Genomic DNA, 19,884 nt, shown 5'->3' on the forward strand with positions numbered 1-19,884 from the left:
TACAAGTCAGTTTTAACATTTCAGCCTACCCAGCATAGCCGATAAACTGACAAATATCTTAGGGATTTCAGTAGCAAGATCTTCTTACTATTGCCAGCTCTGACCTCACAACGGATCCAGGTGGATCTGGTTTGAACAACTGTAGTTGATAGCTAAAATAAAACCACTGAATATAAGGCAAGAAACGTACTAAAACCTTAAAGCTTAACAGGTAGAATAATTCAGTTCTATAATACACCATTAGCAGTATTTTTTAAATGTAAGCAGTGCAAATATATGAATTTAATCTTTTATTAACCGCTTGCAGTCCCTGTACAGGAGTCAGAAATTGGTTGATCAAACAGGGCTTGCATCCAAAGTAGATGCAGTCAGTGTTCAGGCATCACTGACAATGTCTCCTGTGCCTATGTGCAATAGCCTGGTACAGGTGTAAAGGGCAATACCATGCTGCTGAGGAATGCTTCAATCCTTGCGGCTCTTCTAGGACTTGGAATGTCCTGAAGCCACTACAGAAAAAAATAACACCAGAAGAGGGCGCACCAGCCTAGTGCATGTCTAAAGCATTTTCAAGCTATCCCTTCATCAGAGCCAAAAGGTTGAGAAGGGGTACCTTTGAAACCCGTTGGCCATCTAGGATCCCAGAGACGTCCCCCTGCCAAGTCTGCCAAGTCAAGAAATACTGTTTGATGAGCGATTTTAATTTACATGTTTTTGAGTTTTATTTAGGTTGATTTTAATTAAATGCTGTGGAGTAAGGCACTAGGTGTGCTGGTGCGCCCTCTTCTGTTTGTTTTTTGTACTGTTCAGGCATTCTGACAGCCAAGGGTGCTGGCTGTCAGATTAGAATAGACAATAGAGGAGTTTCCTCATTCAACTCGGTTTAGTGATTTTTTTTTAGTTTAGACCATGGGGATAACAAGGAGAATTATGTGTAGCTTAAATGGAAAAGGGGGAAGAAGCAGTACAAATAGCCAATTCGTTGATATGCTAACAAGAAGTAAGCTGAGTAAAGGCAAAAGGCATAGTGACAGAGAAATGAACTCATCACTGTGCTGCTACCCCTTTCACTGTCTAGTAACAGGAGACTCAGAGGAAATGGGTAAAAATAATGCTGGCCATCAGTCTGAGTACATATAGTGGCAGAATAAAAAAAAAAAAAAAAAAAAAAAAATTAATAATAATAATAATAATAATAATAATAGTAAAAAAAAGTACTGCGAGGAAAAACTCTGGATTGAAAGTGATAATTGCAGCAAAACCTAATGTGATAATAAATTCTCACAGATGCAAATGGTGTGGATAGAAATTGGAAGCGGTATTCCACATAGCACTTTGATCTGCATGCTCCTGGCACAGAGTTGGACTGCCAACTTTTTACTTAGCCATCCCCACTTCCACCACACAGCAAGAAAAACAAGAATTACTTTTTTTTAAAGCAGAATAAAAAGATCCAGCTACATGAAGGAAAATCAAGCAGATTGCTTTGCCTAGCCCACACCTTTTCTTGCGTCAAGCCAAACAAAATCATGATATGCAAAAGTCACACATCTGCCAAACAACTTCTCCTTCCATTGGCAAACCCATAACTAGGAATGAGTCAGTTTCTGCACAGTCAATGTTTATAGTAAGTTTAAAGTATGGTTTTTCATGTACGTTTGCAAAGCAGCTGTGATCCAGCATACCAAATATTAGTAGTAGGGAAGGTTCGATATAAAACTTTAAGAACACAAAGAGTATGCTAAAAGGTATTAAGACCTGTATAAAGCAGAGTGCGTACCTGCAATGCTTTTGGCACAAACCATGCTCGGGTTTTCAAAACAGAATTAAGGTGGCACAGTTGCAGTCCACTTGCACTGATCAGATATTAGGCATGTGATCTGTAAAAACAGAGAAACACAGAATGTAAAAAAATCAGGAGCCTGAACGTCTAAAAGGGCTGAGCTCCAGCCAAAACGTTTGTTATTGCGGGGGTAAGGGTATCCGCATTTCTGAGTTTTCTTCCTATCCTGGTGGTTACCAGTCACAAGAACATGCAGGATATGAGGAAAATTCTCTGAAATGAGGATGACATAAGATGCAAAGGATTCTTCCACTATTTTATTTACAGAAAATGTTTTAGCTTAATTGTAAAGTACAGGACACGGAAATTGATTTGTGGGCCATGGGTTATATGCTGCTACCTTCAGGTGATTGGACACTGGCACTGGCAAAAGCTTTGCTGGGACTGCCCTTTAGTGCATCCATATAACCCCACTCATTCCATGAAGCTCCAGTTTTTTGGCTAGTGAGGATAGTGATGGACATCATCTCCTATGGTGAAGTTTTCTAAACAATTCCTTTTTATTTTTCTTTACTGGTTCAACTGACGCTTCTATGAAGAGCCAACTGCTTATTGCCTTGGGTGACACTAATACAGGCATACCCCACTTTTAAGTACACAATGGGGTTTATTTACTTAAGCTGGAAAGTGCAAAATCAGGCTCACTTCTGCATAGAAACCAATCAGCATCTAACCCCAGCTTATTCAATTAAGCTTTGGTAATAAAACCTGGAGGCTCATTGGTTTCTATGCAGAAGTGAGCCTAACTTTGCACTTTCCAGCTTTAGTAAATAAACCCTGTTGTGTACTTAAAAGTGGGGTATGCCTGTACATTGCAGATTGGCCAACCTTGATGTGCATCTAAGGAACCATACTTGGACCCCAGTGGGGCCAGACTACGTTTGCCTCAGGCACTGGATCCTGTTTTCAGCACTTATCTTGGCATGTGGTGCAGACAGTGTAGTTAGTTACAGGGTGCTATACAGGCACAGGGCTGTGGTTCATTTCTATGGCACCCAGACCCTGAAGATCGTTTCATGGATATGCCCACCGTAACAAAGCCTGGATGGGACCAGCAACGTCGACAGGTTTGTGTGTACTTTTACATACCAGTTTCTGGCTATTACATCTTATTGGATCATTACTATGTCAGCTGCCCAAACCATGGGAAACTTGACTGGAGAACTCTGTAAACTATCTCCTAATATATATATATAATCCTATGAGATGTTTCTAAAGAGTTTGATCAATGGTCCAATATCTCAACGGCAACATGGGCTAGATACACGTGCATGTACATGGCTATACAGAGACACATCTAGAAGCGACAGGGGTAAACCCGCTGCAGTCAGTCAAGCATAGTCAGTGTGAGGTAGGGTCACAGTGAAATGAAGCAACGAGTGAACATAAAGTTCTGAGCTCTGCTACAAATTGGGGAAACGGCAACGGAGACAAATAAAATGTTGGTGCAAGTGTACAGGATGGAAGCCATGAGCAGAGAATATGTTTACGACTGGTTCAAACACTTTTGCGACGGCAAAGAAACAACTGGGGATGAGCCATGTTTGGGTTGGCTGTCAACAAGTAGAACCCCAGACATGATTGAGCTAGTGTGTCAAATGCTGGCACGAAATCAGCGACAGACTCCAAGATTGATGGAGGAATTGGGCACTAGCAAGAACAATTAATAATTTACCAACATCCATCAGTGGATGTTGAGTGTCTCTTTTCTTGGGGCATGAAGATCACTTTCCCCATCAAATCTAATCAGTTCGCAGCCAGTGTGAGGACAGGTAACACCATCTTAAAATCTATTCCCATTCTTAATCTTGCAATTTCTTCTGTTTTGATTTACCAAAATCTAGCCTTTAGTACCCGGTGTTGGTTTGGTCTTGTATGTCCTCTTCCTGGCATTTTCATTCATTGACTACTGATGAACTGTTTTTGTAAGTTGTTGCTCTCTTTGTTGCCTACAGTGACACTCTGTCCCTCTGGTGCCAGTTCAGGTGATTTTGCCCACACACAGCCCTCCTTGTGTTCTTAAGGGCAACTCACTTAAAAAGGGTCTCTCTAATTTTCTACGTTGCCCCTGGCAACTGCTACATGAGGATGAAACAATTCTAGAAAACATTTTTATTTTCCTTGGTGCTTTTTCTTTTGCCCTTTGTGAGAGTTCCATTCTCCTTCACCATGTCCTGCAAAACAATTTTCACTTCTCTTTCAGGGTGGGGTCAAGACGGTCATCTATCAACCTGTGCCCTCAGAACGAGCAAGTTCCTCCTCCCCTACCCGAGTCTGTTCTCTCAGAGGTGTAGGGGTTCTTAAGCTTTCAGAATCAAGCATTTATTTTTTCACAGGTTGCAGGGATTCTTTAGGTTTTCAACCTCTACTGAAGCATGCTGCGACAACAAGGTATTTCCACTATCACCTTTCTTGTTTTTACCTGTGGGCCGGATGCCCACAGGTACAAAATGGCCATTAGTGGCCAGGAAAACAGCAGATCAGGCCCAACTGTGTCTGATCAGCTGCATTGGAGGCCAGAGGAGAGATTTGGGGTCTAATAGACCCCAGATTTCTTCATAAAGAGAACCTGTCAAGGCCCATGCTGTCAGAAGGGATGTTGTTCATCCCTTGTGATAGCAAAAAAGTCAAAGTGGTTGTTAACCCACTTTCACATGTTAATACTATCCGTTTTGTTTCCTAATAGTGTCCAATAAAAAACAAACAAAAAAAAAACCTTCCTTTACCGTATTTCACGGCGGGCGTGAAGAGGAGAGAAGATAAGAGACATTTCCGGTCACGTGACCGCCGGAGAGCCGCTCACAATACGGTAAAGGAGGATTTAATAAAACAGAGAGACGGGGGGCACTCCATTAGAAAACAAAAATGGATAGTATTAAAATAAATTGTATATGACTGCAGCAGGAGGGGGATGGTGCGGCACTGTCACTAGGTGACACGCAGAGAGAGCAGGCTGCGTTTGACAGAGGCACATAAACAGACCATGATGTCAGGGCTCAGCAGCCATGATTACTGACCCTCTAAAACATTATACATAACCTTTAGTGCATCTGAACCACAGCCACCTCACGCGTGTCAAGACTATACCGTACCTATACTGCATGCAGGTTAATTGGGACGGTCGTTAACTGGAAAACACACTCTTAAAGGGCCTCTATTTACCCAGTAGAACATCTCAAAGGACTGCCCCTCCTGTAATAATTATTCTGTAAACCCCTTTTGTTCCCACTGCCCCTTCCACTACCATTTTCCTTTTTTTTGGACAGTGCATACCCAGTTGGTCTGGGACTAGCATTGCCATCATGCACTCTGGCAGAATAGTTCCAGCATTCAGTAGATTAAACTTTACTACTGCAATTGAGGTGGCCTTGCTACTGTTTAGGCTGATCTGGAGGCCAAATATAAATTATGGCCTAGTCCATACTGGCAATCACTTTGTATGATAAATTGTGTTATCATAATTATTAATCCATTTTATGTGTGGCTAGTTATCAACCCTTTTGGGTGACAATATATTAAGCTTGCCTTTACTACCTGGTTTGGTACCCGTTTTCTTTGCTATAGCAATACTTTTGAGTACTAAGTATTACTTTCAGTGATATCCTGTGATATTGTATGTTTATACACTCAAATTGATATATCAGAGGGGCTGGGATTCTTGAGGTTGAGGCATAGAACAGAGGACCCACCCTCTTTGAGCTGAACCTTTGTTCACTAAGCAAAGTAATGTTTCGTTCCCTTAGTCAAAGAAGTACACAAAGTAACTACGAAGTAAAGTAGTGCTAACTTTGAATGCCAAATCATTAAAAAGGCAACTATGAAAGCAGAAAGCAAGGGTACATCTGGCATGAAGGAAAGAGGCATCACAATAAGTTATAATAGACCTCGAACTGGTGAAGGCGCACCAGAAGGAATCATTTATCCACTTAACACCTGGAGGTGTAACTGAAGTTTGCCAGATGAACTCAGCAGGACCTGCCTAACCTTGAACACCAGGTTGGTTCTAGGAATTTTCTAACTTCCCCTAGTCCAATAAAGCATCCATAGCTGTGGAGTAAAAAACAGAAAAAACTTAGACTTGCTGCTAAGCACGTTACTTAACTAAAAGTAAAGCAAGGAAAGTTATCTGGAGAACAAGGCTGCAAAGAGGATACCCCTCAAGTAAGGAAAAGGGGGTGGAATTACCTGCCTGCTACTAAAGGTTGCAATGAAATACAGATAACAGAACTTTTCAAAAATGGATTGAGATGCACAGTCCCACCTGACAGGGATCAGTACCACCCACAGACATCTGCAAAGCCCTACCTGGCTTTGTCCAGCAGGTGTCAGACCCTTAAGAATGGTGCAGAGTGCAAGGATTCAATAAGCTGACACTCTTCAAAGATATATTGAGCATTCCAAAGGAGGGATGCCAGGAAAAGGCACTAGTGGAAATAAAGGCCCATTATTATGACAGCTAGTGGGTGCTTCGAATGAAAGATGAGAATCCAGACCCTTGTCCGAAGATCAGCTGGGGTGCCGACATTGCGGCTCCTTGGACAGGTAAGTGTCCATATATTAAAAGTCAGCAGCTGTAGAATTTGTAGTTGCCGACTTTTTTGCCGGGTGGGCCAACGTCCTCTTTAAAATGGCTCCATGGTTAATTAACAAACAGTACACGAAGGTATGGAAATCCGCATAATACAGAGCCCAGTGTCCAAAAATCACATTCCAGCCTAGCCCTACATCCCCGGACCAGTGGGGTTGGGGTATGACCTCCAAGTGCTGAGGAAACACCAAACCAGACATCTGCTATATAGAGACAAGCTCAAGCAGCAGTGTACCCAGGATAACAGAGTGACGATCCAAAAGGAAAAACCTAAGAAAAAGGCTAGAAAAAAACATTAGACTTTACTTCGCAGAGTAAGAAAAGGTGTCCATACTCCTAGAATACTAGCAAAAAGGCATGCTGTTTAGACGTGGGGTTATATTAAGGCTTGCTTACAATTTTTCTAATCGGTGATGAAATCTTCTGAAATCACTAGTAGAAAATTTTTTATCTGAATTTCATCACTGAGTGGATAATAAAGAAACTCACTTCCCTAAGTGAACAGTCTGTCCTCAAACTTTTTTGGTCTCTTCCACCTCATCTGTAACAAAATAAAAACTGCCGGATTCTACAAGCCTTCCTTACTCATCAATGCTGTCCCCAGCTATTCTCCATCTGGTACTGCTGGTCATTTTAGGTTTAATTACATCCAATGGATGGCACTGGTAGTGCAGATGGACTTTTGCGTTAAGAAAATCTATAAAAATGGGGACACAGGGCAGCTCTCTCCTCAGCCCAGCCACAGCAGCACGTAGGGAGACAATCTGCACCCATCCGATGGGGAGATCGAGGGCCACCCGCTCCACGGCCACTAGGGGACCCTCTGCCGTTCCTCCGGGGCCCGCAGCCGACCTCCGGACCTATTTTTCCCCGTCGGACGCTCCGGCCGGCGGGACTCCCAAGATGGCGCCGGCCGCGCTGGAGGCGCCGTTACAGGCCTCATCCCCGGCCTCGAGTGAGAGGAGCGGTTACCGGTCGGGTACCGCGGCGGACGGGACGCCTCCTCAATCCAGGGCAGCCGACCGGATTCCCGCAGCGGTGAGTGCTAGGCAGCCCCCGCCCGCACACCAGGCCACCAGATCAGGCCCGAGGCCTACAACGAGGCCCCTCTCTCCGGACGCTGGCGCATCCAACCCCCCCCGGCACTCTGAGCAACACGCGGCTATGAGGGACCTGAGCCCACTGCAGTGGGGCCAGGGATCCCCTCCGCACAAGACGCCCGACTGGGAGCAGGTCAGTGGGGAGGCCTGGGGGGAGGCAAGTGGCCGCACTAGGCCGGGTCAGCACCCAGGGTACTTGGGGAGCGGATCCCCTCCCCCCCCAACGGACACACAATGCACGGGGGCCCTCCCTAGGCTGCTGCGGGCGGCATCGGACCCCCTCCTCCCCACTAGTTCCCTGGGGTCCCCTCCTTCCATGGAGGACACTGATTTTCCAGCCCTCCCCCCCCCGGGAAACCCGCTACCCTGGCCTCAGCGGGGACAAGGGGGTGTGGAGGAGCCCCGAATGGACCAAGGAGTCCGGTCCCCATCACCCAAGCCCCAGAGACAGTCCTCCTCGTGGGCCCCTAACCCGCAGCGACACCGGAGTGGCTCCCCGGCCCCTGTTGCGCATAGATCGGGCGTAGACCCGTTTCGAGAAGTGGGACGGACCCGCATGACTCCCCTGGCGCAACCACCTCCTCGGCACGGGGTGTGGGATTCCCATACCGGGCCCCCCCCAGACTCACGGGAGACAGACGATGGACCCCACGGACCTCCACTGCCGTCCCTTCTGTATCCGACTGGGGGCGACCCCGGGGGGCCCCCCCCGAACCTGCTCCCACAATGGCAGCAATACCTACAAGCAATCCCCACTAAGGAGGACTTTAGGCAATTGATAGAGGATGTTAAATCAACCTGTCGCTCAGAAATACAAATGTTGCACTCCGGTCTCAAGCACTTAGCGGATCGGGTGGAGATGGCCGAGGAGGAGATACAGGAGACTAAAGTGGCGATTCACAGGACCCAAGCACAAGGTGCCGACCATCGTATGCTCCTGAGAGACATGCAGCGTCATGTGGAGGACCTGGATAACAGGGGGCGTCGGCATAACGTAAGAGTGCGGGGGATTCCAGAAGCGGATGGGCCGGAAGATCTCCAAATTATCCTGCAAGAAATATTTAACAACCTTCTGGGGGAACCCCCCTCCAAGTTTATTGAAATGGACAGAGCTCACAGGGCCTTGCGCTCCAAAGGCGCGACTTCTACCCCCAGGGATGTCATCTGTAGAATCACTTCGTTCCACATTAAAGAGGACATAATGAGACAAGCCCGCCTGGCCCGGGTGGTGACCTTTCGTGACATCCCAGTGCAGCTCTTCCCAGACCTATCTTGGCTCACACTGCAGAAGCGTAGACTTCTTCAACCATTGCTCCGTACATTGCAGGATGCTCATATTCCATACCGCTGGGGATATCCGTTCGCTCTTACAGCTAAACATCAAGGCAAGACGGCAACCTTGCGGTACCCGGAAGATCTACGAACCTTTTGTGAGGACCTGGGGCTCCAACCCCCCCAGCTGCCTGACTGGGATCTTGTGGCTGCGCAGCCCCCCGCCCCAACCCTGTGGCAGAAGGTCCCCTCCCGCCAACGTCCTCGCAACCGGGAGGCCCCTAAGAAGACGGCCCGCCAAGGAAAGGGCTGAAGTTCTGCATGGCGGCAAGTTTTGTGTATCTTTTTCTCCTTTTTTGATCCCGTAGGCCCGCGGGGCGTAAGGGATCGCGGCCCGTTTTGTTTGTTGGTTGGCCGGTGGACTGATGTCCGGACTCTCCGAACTTGCCCTCTTTTTCTGCCTCAAGAGCTCCCGTTTTTTTACTTATTTTTTCTCCTCCTACCAAGTGCCTTCGTGCTGATGTTGAATTATGTTTTTCTTAAGGCTGATGTAAATGTGAGACTGAGACCATGGGTTTGCCACTGTCTCTGTGTCACCCCCCTTCTACCCGGATGCATTGGTGTTGCATCCGGGATTTTGGGAACTGTCTGGCGGCTGCCGTCGCAGGGGCGTTCCCTCAGCTCCCCCCCACCTCTTGCCCCCGGCTTTACCTACGCCGATTGACGGGGGGGGCTGGACTCCCATGCGGCCGCCAGGCCCGGCCCTCGGGTTCGGGTCCTGGTGGCCCCCTGGGAATCCGATCAGACCTGAGCGATCTGCCTGTTCATGGTCTCCTATGGTTCAATTTTGTAATGTACAATAGTTGTTTATTTAATGTGTGCACCTATGTTTGCGATACTAACCTCTTCTTTCTCTCCCCTTCTCTGCTTTTTCCTCTCCCTCTCCCCTCCCTGTACTCTCACCGTGTCGTGGCTGGTGGGCATTGTGGAACTCCTCTTAGAGCCCTTTCTCCGGAACAAGCTACCTCCTGGCTCCTGGCGGTCGTCCTGCATGGTGGATTACGGGTAAGAACCAGCTTACGTTCTCATTCCCCTGACATGACTGATGGCTAAGATTTTATCCCTAAATGTCCATGGACTGAATTCTAACGGAAAACGGCATCTGGCACTTAGGGAATTCAGGCAGTCGGGAGCGGATATCGTCCTTGTCCAGGAGACGCACTTTGATAAGGGGGGGTCCTTCGCTTTCGCCTCTCGATACTTTCCTTTAGCTTACCTATCCTCGGGACCTCACAGGAAGGCCGGCGTGGCCATCCTGATTCGTCATGGAGCCCCTTTCACCTACCTTGATCACTATGGGGATCCCGGGGGAGGCTTCTTGATACTTAAGGGCAAGTGGGGATCCCAGCCAATTACCCTATGTACCCTGTACGCCCCAAATGTCCGTCAACATAGATTTCTCTCCAGACTCCTGTCCCGCTTGTTCAAGACAGATCATGGTTACTTAGTGGTGGGGGGTGACTTTAATATGGCTCACTCCGCTATTGCGGACCGTTTGGCGACATCGACCCGGCCCCCCTCCGCTAAAGTACTTAGGGATTCGAAACTGTTTCGCCAGCTGACCCGCAGACACGCTCTTTTTGACGTCTGGCGGGCCCTTCACCCGGCGGACCGGCAGTATACGTTCTACTCAGCCCCGCACCAGCTGCACTCCCGCATAGACTACTTTTTTACCAACAATTCCACGCTGAGAGTGGCCCGACGAGCCCATATCCTACCAATTTCATGGTCGGACCACGCGCCGATCCTATTAACACTGGATCTAGCGGCTCCAGTAAGTAGACCCTACAATTGGAAACTCAACACCTCTCTCCTGCAACATTCCCCATCGCAGGCGGAACTGGTCTCAACCTTGAAACTCTACTTTGCTGAAAATGCGACCCCGGACATTGCTCTCCCCACTTTGTGGGAGGCCCACAAGGCGGTCATCCGTGGAAAGTGCATGGCTCTGTCTTCTGCTTTAAAGAAGGACGCAGAGGCCGCTAGATTGCGAACGGAAAAGGAGCTGGGGCAGCTGGAAAGGAATATGCAGGCTTCTCCGTCACTGCGACTCCTCCGGAAGATCACTAAGCTTCGCACGGTGCTTAAGGATCTGGCGCTCCGCCGGGTAGAAAAGACTATGCTGCGGGTTAGGCAGACGTACTACGACAGGGGCAACAAGGCGCACTCACTCTTGGCAAGGAAACTTAAAGATAAAACCCTCCTCTCTACCCCACATCAGATTAAAACTAAAAACAACACAGTAGTTTCTCACCCTAAGGAGATAGCAGACACATTTGCGAAATTTTATGAGGAGCTGTACAACAGCGACGACATACCCAGTGCTCCCCTGTCGGCGGAGCTTTCCCAGCGTATGCACCAATATTTGACTGACAGTGGGATCCCCCGCATTCGAGACCTGGATATGGCCTCTCTGAATATGCCCATTACGGAGGAGGAAATAGAACTGACCGTCAAGTCACTACCGGCTCATAAATCCCCGGGTCCGGACGGTTTACCCTACGAATACTATAAAACGTTTCTGCCCCTTCTGCTCCCTTACTTGGGCAGATTGTTCAATGCGTTTCTGTTACATACCCCGGTCCCTTCCGATATGCAACGCTCCTTCCTCACCCTGATACCGAAGCCTGATAAGGACCCTATTCTCTGTGCCAATTATAGGCCCATTGCACTCCTGAATGCAGATCTGAAGATCTTTACGAAACTCCTTTCCCTCCGGCTCAATAGGGTCCTACCCTCCCTCATCCATAAAGATCAGGTGGGATTTGTCCCTCTTCGCCAAGCCGGCGACAACACTAGAAAGGTCATAGATTTAGTCGACGTGGCGAATAGGGGGGGCATCCCGTCTTTGCTTCTGAGTTTGGATGCGGAAAAGGCATTTGATAGACTGGGGTGGCCCTTCCTGTTCGCCACGTTGCAGCACATGGGGATGAAGGGACCGTTCCTGCGGGCAATACGCCACCTTTATTCCAACCCGTCCTCCCAGGTTAAGACCCCCTTCGCTACCTCCTCGGCGTTTTCGGTCTCCAATGGCACGCGCCAGGGCTGTCCCCTGTCGCCTTTATTATTTGCTATCTGCGTGGAACCCCTGGCGGCGTCCATCCGGCGGAACCCGAATATCAGGGGCGTCCCGGTTCGGGGCAGGGAATTTAAGGTGTCGTTGTTTGCGGATGATGTCATCCTCACCCTGACCCAGCCCAGGATATCCCTGCCTAACTTACATAAGGAACTGGACCGCTACAGCGCCCTATCGGGCTATAAAATTAATGCTTCCAAATCGGAAGCCCTCCCGGTAAATATGCCGTCCCCGGAGGTCGAACATCTCCGAGCCACTTTTCCATACCACTGGAAAACTGATTCCCTGAAATACTTGGGGATTCATATCACCCCGACCTTCGCTTCTCTGTATCAGGCAAACTTCCCGCCCCTATACGGCGTCATTAGGCAATTACTTTCCCAATGGCGGAGGCACCAGATCTCCCTCTTTGGTAGGATAGCTTCGGTGAAAATGACGATTCTCCCGAAACTCCTCTACCTTTTCCAGACCCTCCCTATCCCAGTACCATATCACCACCTGAGAAAATTACAGGCGGACCTGCTAGATTTTACATGGAACTACAAACGCCATAGAATCCCCCGCTCGGTAATGACAGCCTCTCGCTCAGCCGGGGGACTGGCGTTTCCGGACCTGGTAAAGTATTTCCAAGCGGCTCAGCTCCGGGCAGTGACCTCCTGGTTCACCCAGAGGTCGTACAACAGATGGACGGAAATTGAGAAGCTCTGGTTGGCTCCAGTGCACCCTAATAGTATGCTATGGAGCGCCCCAGCACTAACCCCCCGGGCCCAACTGCTAGGATCTATGTCCTACCTACAGGGCCTATGGCGCAAGCTTTCTAAGATATATGTCCTGGCTTCGGACAAATCGCTCCTGACGTCCTTCCTGTACCACCCTAAGATGCCAGACAGCCTGACGTGTGCGATGTCCCACCCGTGGTCTTCCCGGAATCTCTTTCACCTGGGGACCTTAGTGGACCCCAGATCGCGGAGAATGTTGTCTTATGCAGACCTTCAGTCCAAATTTGACCTCCCGAGACAGAGCTTCTACAGCTATCTGCAGATACGACACTTTGCCCAGACCATATCCTCTGATTTGCGCTTCTCCCCTCCCTCCGCTTTTGAGACCATAATCCTTGAGGGCACGGCCCAAAGGGGATTGATGTCGGCTATATATAAAATCCTTAATGCACCCCCGCTAGCTCCGGTAGGTAAACATGCCTACATGCTCAAGTGGGAGGAACAGCTGGGGGAGGAGATCACGGATGGGCAATGGCAGACGATATGGTCCCAGGCCTCGAAAAGCTCTCTATGCACGCTCTATAGGGAGAACGCGTACAAAATTTTATTTTTCTGGTACATGACCCCGGACGTCCTTCACGCCATTTACCCTACCACCTCTGACAGATGCTGGCGGTGCTTGACCCACAAAGGCACGCTGTTCCACATCTTCTGGCAGTGTCCCCTAGTGGTCCCCTTCTGGGAAGGGGTCCGGCGCCTCTTGGCTGATCTCTTGGATCGGCGGGTGGACCTGGATCCTAAGACCTTCTTGTTGGGCATCCCTCTCCCTACATTGACGAAGTCCCGCAAGAAATTATCACGGCATATCCTGACTGCGGCGAGATGCCTAATAGCCCTACACTGGAAAAAGGTGCTGCCCCCCGCTCTGGGAGCACTCCATGCTAGAGTTCAGGACGTGGAGTTGATGGAGAGGATGACCGCCAGGATACAGGACAGGCTCGAGGCCCATGATGTGGTCTGGAGTCCATGGAACTCCCGGGAGATCCAACTGTGAAAAAGAAGCAGAGACCACGCACGGTGACTATACCCCCTACCTTTCCCTACCCCTCCTCCCCCACACTCTCCTCCCCCCCTTCTCTTTACTTTTTAGCCTTTGCTAAACTCTCTTTCTTTCTTCTTATCCCTCTTATCTCCTATACTTCTCACCTCTGCTCTCGTTCTTCTTCTCTCTCTGTTGCTTAGTACCCCTATTTCTTTTTGCCAGCCTCTCTCTCCTTTTCTATCATGGCTGGTGTATGTACGTGCTTTGTTGTTCTTTTAGCACACTACTTTGTGGATGCTGTTTGTTATGAGAGATTGATACTGTAAGAAGAGGTCCATGACTTGATGCGGGGCTACTCCACTGGACCCTATGATGGGTAAAGCCATTCTTTATTTCTCAGGGTCGGCCCGGTTGTTCACGGGGGGCCCCCCCGGGCAGGCATTTGCCGGCCCTGGGGGGCCTACTGTGATGGGCCAAGAGGTGGGTGGTCCCGGCGGTCTACTCTTTTCTGTTCTAGCTGTTTTATTCTGATGTAGTAATGCATGACGTGTAATGCACTTTTTGAAAATAAATAAATATGTTAATTGAAAAAAAAAAAAATGGGGACACAGACAGAAATAAGCTGGCATAGTTTCTTACCCTTACTGGTAAAATCTTTTGACCAGAGTTGGGTGTTAATATGGCACTGAGGAGCTCATGTCCTGACATCTTATAGGAAAAAATAGATTATTGCTATTGTATTTAAAATTATGAAGGACATATGCAAACTCAATAAAAACTAGACATTGCTCTTGTTTATGCCACAATCACAAAGAAATATCTTAAACACCTATAATTTCGTATATGGATATAAATTTTGTGGGGTTGATGTAATAAAACTGAAAAAAAAAAAAATAGAATAAAACTGTGCCTTTAAAACAAACATGTATTCAGACATTGTGTTTGTACTTATTTTCTGTACTCTATAGTTTAATTAAGTCTTATGTTTCTTCATGACGATAGAAAGAGCGGAAACTGTAGACACCGTGCGTAGAACAGAAAAGTACTGGCCTCTGCTGACAGATCCGACAGTAATGTAGTACTTTGATGTTTACAGATCCTCCCCACCCACTGTATGTGACGAAAATAAGAATGTTGTACTTCAACCACCATAAGTAAATGCATACAGGAAGTACGAACATTCACACAAGGAAGAAGTGAAATATCTTGCAGAAAGCAACATACATGGTTACAGAAATTTAAACATTCAAATGTCTGCATTAGAATCTAGACCTTGACCTTCATTACAAAATCTGCAGAAAATTGTTCAGATACAGATATGAAAAGATTCATAAGCAGGTCTGCCTAGCCACCTCAGGTCTACCGGGTAGATATAAAGGAGATTGTATCAGGCTAGTATCACATCTGTGCGTGTGGTGCCGCTGTGGGACCCACACAAATACCGGCAGCCACAACCACCCACAAGAAGGCATGCTAATGGAATTCTAGCTGATCTAGAAATCAAACCCGTATAGGGAACCTCGGTGCACATGCGGGCTGCAATCTCTAAAATAATGCAAGGACTTTTCTGCGTTTTGCAGGGCACAGCAGCCCATTCAAATGAACAGGCTCCTATGCCCGCACAAAACACGGCCCGCATGGCCACACAGGTGTGAACCTAGCCTAATTCAGATTGTATTGTGTATGGTAAGCTTAAGAGGGAGAGGGAGGGGTTTGGCTTTACATAACTTTAAAGTGACACTAAATTACATGTTGGCCAAAAATAACCCATCTGCTACTTAATGACCCCAAAATCAATTTTTCATGAAATAATTTTAGACTTCTTTCACACTGGGGCGCTGCAGCAGGCACTACAGCGCTAAAAAAAAAAAAAAAAAAAAGCCTGCTAGCAGCATCTTTGGAGCGGTGAAGGAGAAATCAATGGGGCAGCACGTCTATACCACCAGCATAGCGCTGCTGTAGCAGCACTTTGCAGTGGTTTAACCCTTTCACGGCTGTTTTTAACCCTTTCTTGGCTGCTAGTGGGATTAAAACCGCCCCGATAACGGCCGAATAGAGCCGCTAAAACAATGGTAAAGAGTCGCTAAAAATATCGCGATTTACCGCTGATGAGCGGGTGTCAGCAGTGTGAAAAGGGTCTTACTGTGTTTTCCTGCTGCCTTGTAATGTCCTCAATGAGCTCCCGAACAGCTCCTTTTTCCCCATCACTGTTGTTTGGAACCAGCATGTTAGTTGCAGTTGTGTGCATTGCTCTATGCAAACTACAAATCCCATACTCAAATCTATCTTGGGAATGTGCAATGGAGACTTGCTCACTCCCATGTTCCTACATATAGTGGGATCATGGAGAAGGAACAAAGCCACCTTCTAACAGGAACTTTTGGCCACAGAAGCAACAAAAAAGGAATTTGGAGGAGAATTTGGAGATGGTTGCAAGCAATAGAAGGTACTTTTTAGTGAACTTATATCTGAATATAATTTTTTTTTAAACCAGAATTAAAGCCCTCTCCTTCCCTCACCAAAGTGTGAAAAATCCTTGTCATGTCTAGGGGGTGTATGAACAAGGTCAAATACTTACCTTACGCCTTGCACCAGCAGTGCGACCAGACTCACAAAAGCCTCTCTATGGTGCTCCCAGCTGTGGTTGCACTCCTACCTTCTCTAGAATCCATGACAATAACCCCAATTTGCTGGGAGGAATATGGGACAGCAGATGGTACAAAGATGCATATTATGCAATAGAGTGTACAAAATGCAAAGCTACATAGTATACAATATAAAGCAGAATCTTTTCAAGCACACTGTCCAAAGTGGAACCACATGGAGTACTAAACATTCAGCACAGAGTACAGACTCGATCTGTGTAAAAGTAGTACACACACACACACACACACAGAGACCAGTATACTGTACACAGCAGAGTAATGTGTTCTAGATACTCTTATCTGTCAAAGGTTTTACTGTCTGTCACAACAATTAGTATCAAAAACAACCTATGACTGTGGCAGGTACGACTGACACACAAACATGCATGTAGACTAACATCTAGGTGAAAAAAAAAACTAAAAATGTAAAAATCAGCCAAAAAACTATAAGAGTCATTGCTATACCTATGCTGCAGTTTGTTACTTCCAGGTCATCCCTTACCCGAGTAGGCACCGTCTTCCATAGAGTCTCTATCATGCCTAGATTTCTATAGCTCTAGCTTGCCCTGCATCCAGTAGCTTTGGTGTATTTTTTTTTTTTTCAATTAACCAGGTGTGAGAGCAATAGGTAAAATACATTACTGTCCTGTGGGTCCGATGTAAACATTGTGTTTGTGAATCCTGCCATCTTCCCAACTGCCACATAAAAGCACTCACATCTCCATAATCAAAGCATTTGATTCAGACTGCTTTCACACTGAAAGCATAGCGCCTGCATAGCGCCTGCATAGCGCCTGCATAGCGCCTGAGGGCTTGCACACACACTGGAGGGGTGCGCTTACAGGACGGTAAAAAAAGTTGTGCAAGCAGCATCTTTACAGCACTGTAGGAGCTATGTATTCACCGCTTCTAAAGCGCCCCGTCTGCTGAAATCAATAGGGCAGCACAGACAAACCGCCATCAAAGCGTGCTTTGCGGGTGGTTTTAATCCTTTTTTGGCCACTAGCAGGGGGTTAAAAGTGCCCCTTTGGCGGTCAAATAGCACCGTTATAACGACAATAATGCACCACTAAAAATAGCGCCTCTTTACCGCTGACGCCTCGGTGTGAAAGCACCCTTATTCAAGGAATGAGCACTGGGCTTGTGTCAATGGCAACAGCTTGACATCAAATTTAGAAGCATCTGAGGTTAAGAATTCATTAACAGGTGCATTTGACCTGCAGTTGACATCCATTTCAACTGCTTCAAGTGGGTTTTGCAGTCCTGTAAAACAGGGCTCGACAAACCCCAGGCGCCTGGTCGCATTTGCGCCTAGAATTCGTGTCCTGGCAACTGGGGCAACGCTGCTGGGGTATCCCGTCTCCATTTGGACCCCGAACTCCGCCGCGCAATTGCATCGGGCCGCGCCGGCCAGTAATTGAGGCCGCGGCTTTGCGGCCTTCTAAAATCTTTCGGTAGTCTTGCGCCATCTTGTGGTGGATGTAGAAATTACACCCTATTCCAATAATGCTAATTCCTAATGGAGTGAAGCTCCCCTGCCTGTTTTTCACTGCCCGCCCATTTCCTTCCCAAAGTGAAGAGAAGGAAGTGATTGCGGGCGTCATCTGGCGCCTTTTGCCCAACGGTGAGTATGGTGGCTGGTAAATGGCTTCTCATATTATATATATATATTATTCATTTATTTATTTATTAATTTAATTATATATATATAATTTTTTTTTTGTAAAAAGTAAAAAAAAAAAAAATTCTTTTAATTAAGGAAAAAAAAAGGGCGGGGGGAGGGGGATCTGCGGCGCTATCTTCCCCTCACTCGTCTCCATGTCAGGCCAGGGACAGGTCCAGGTCGCCGTTACCGACCTGGCTCCTAACTTTTTAAGCTGGCTCCTAGATTCCAAGCAAATTTGTCAAGCCCTGCTGTAAAAGTTGTGTGGGAGAGCAAAAGCCATATGAAGCAAACAAAATCTTGTAATAGCAGATCTTCTTAGCAGGCCTTCTGATTCCAGCAGTGCAAAACTAAGGTTGGAGTCAAGCTTTAACACTTTAAAGCTACAGTGCCTTGAAAAAGTATTCAGACCCCTAAAAAAAAAAAAAAAAAATGTAGATGTATTTTATTGGGATTTAAGGCCAACATAAAATGACAGCCAAACTGCATTCATGGCAAGGGGGGGGCGAGAACTACATTCATGGCAATGGGGGGGGGCGCGACTGCATTCATGGCAATGGGGGGGACTACATTCATGGCAATGGGGGGGGGGGAGAGACTGCATTCATGGCAATGGGGGGGGGGAGAGACTGCATTCATGGCAATGGGGGGGGGGGGGAGCGACTGCATTCATGGCAATGGGGGGGGGGGGGAGCGACTGCATTCATGGCAATGGGGGGGGGGGGGAGCGACTGCATTCATGGCAATGGGGGGGGGGGGGAGCGACTGCATTCATGGCAATGGGGGGGGGGAGCGACTGCATTCATGGCAATGGCAGGGGGGGGGGAGCGACTGCATTCATGGCAATGGCAGGGGGGGGGGGGAGCGACTGCATTCATGGCAATGGCAGGGGGGGGGGGAGCGACTGCATTCATGGCAATGGCGGGGGGGGGGGAGCGACTGCATTCATGGCAATGGCGGGGGGGGGGGAGCGACTGCATTCATGGCAGTGGGGGGGGGGGGGGAGCGACTGCATTCATGGCAGTGGGGGGGGGGGGGAGCGACTGCATTCATGGCAGTGGGGTGGGGGGGAGCGACTGCATTCATGGCAGTGGGGGGGGGGGGGAGCGACTGCATTCATGGCAGTGGGGGGGGGGAGCGACTGCATTCATGGCAGTGGGGGGGGGGGAGCGACTGCATTCATGGCAGTGGGGGGGGGGAGCGACTGCATTCATGGCAGTGGGGGGGGGGGCGACTGCATTCATGGCAGTGGGGGGGGCGACTGCATTCATGGCAGTGGGGGGGGGGGCGACTGCATTCATGGCAGTGGGGGGGGCGACTGCATTCATGGCAGTGGGGGGGGGCGACTGCATTCATGGCAGTGGGGGGGGGGGGCGACTGCATTCATGGCAGTGGGGGGGGGCGACTGCATTCATGGCAGTGGGGGGGGCGACTGCATTCATGGCAGTGGGGGGGGCGACTGCATTCATGGCAGTGGGGGGGGCGACTGCATTCATGGCAGTGGGGGGGGCGACTGCATTCATGGCAGTGGGGGGGGGCGACTGCATTCATGGCAGTGGGGGGGGGCGACTGCATTCATGGCAGTGGGGGGGGGCGACTGCATTCATGGCAGTGGGGGGGGGGGGCGACTGCATTCATGGCAGTGGGGGGGGGGGCGACTGCATTCATGGCAGTGGGGGGGGCGACTGCATTCATGGCAGTGGGGGGGGGCGACTGCATTCATGGCAGTGGGGGGGGCGACTGCATTCATGGCAGTGGGGGGGGGGCGACTGCATTCATGGCAGTGGGGGGGGGGCGACTGCATTCATGGCAGTGGGGGGGGGGCGACTGCATTCATGGCAGTGGGGGGGGGGGGCGACTGCATTCATGGCAGTGGGGG

At 48.7% G+C, this 19,884-nt stretch overlaps 1 protein-coding gene across 10 annotated transcripts in view; it reads right to left on the reverse strand.

Annotated features, from left to right (window-relative positions):
- Positions 1–19,884, reverse strand: part of TAOK3 (TAO kinase 3) — a 401,409-nt gene that overhangs the window by 284,318 nt on the left and 97,207 nt on the right. For 7 of the 10 annotated variants that reach the window (XM_077462074.1, XM_077462066.1, XM_077462065.1 and 4 more), the window contains one exon: positions 1,778–1,877. The exons of the other annotated variants lie outside the window; for them this stretch is intronic. The gene's annotated coding sequence lies outside the window, so the exon portion shown is untranslated. The remainder of the gene's footprint in view (positions 1–1,777; positions 1,878–19,884) is intronic. 10 annotated transcript variants of the gene reach the window in all.

Source organism: Lithobates pipiens, unplaced genomic scaffold (genome assembly GCF_037356315.1).
Source record: "Lithobates pipiens isolate NorthernLeopardFrog02 unplaced genomic scaffold, aLitPip1_a1.2 Scaffold_3, whole genome shotgun sequence".
Lineage (NCBI taxonomy): Eukaryota > Metazoa > Chordata > Amphibia > Anura > Ranidae > Lithobates > Lithobates pipiens.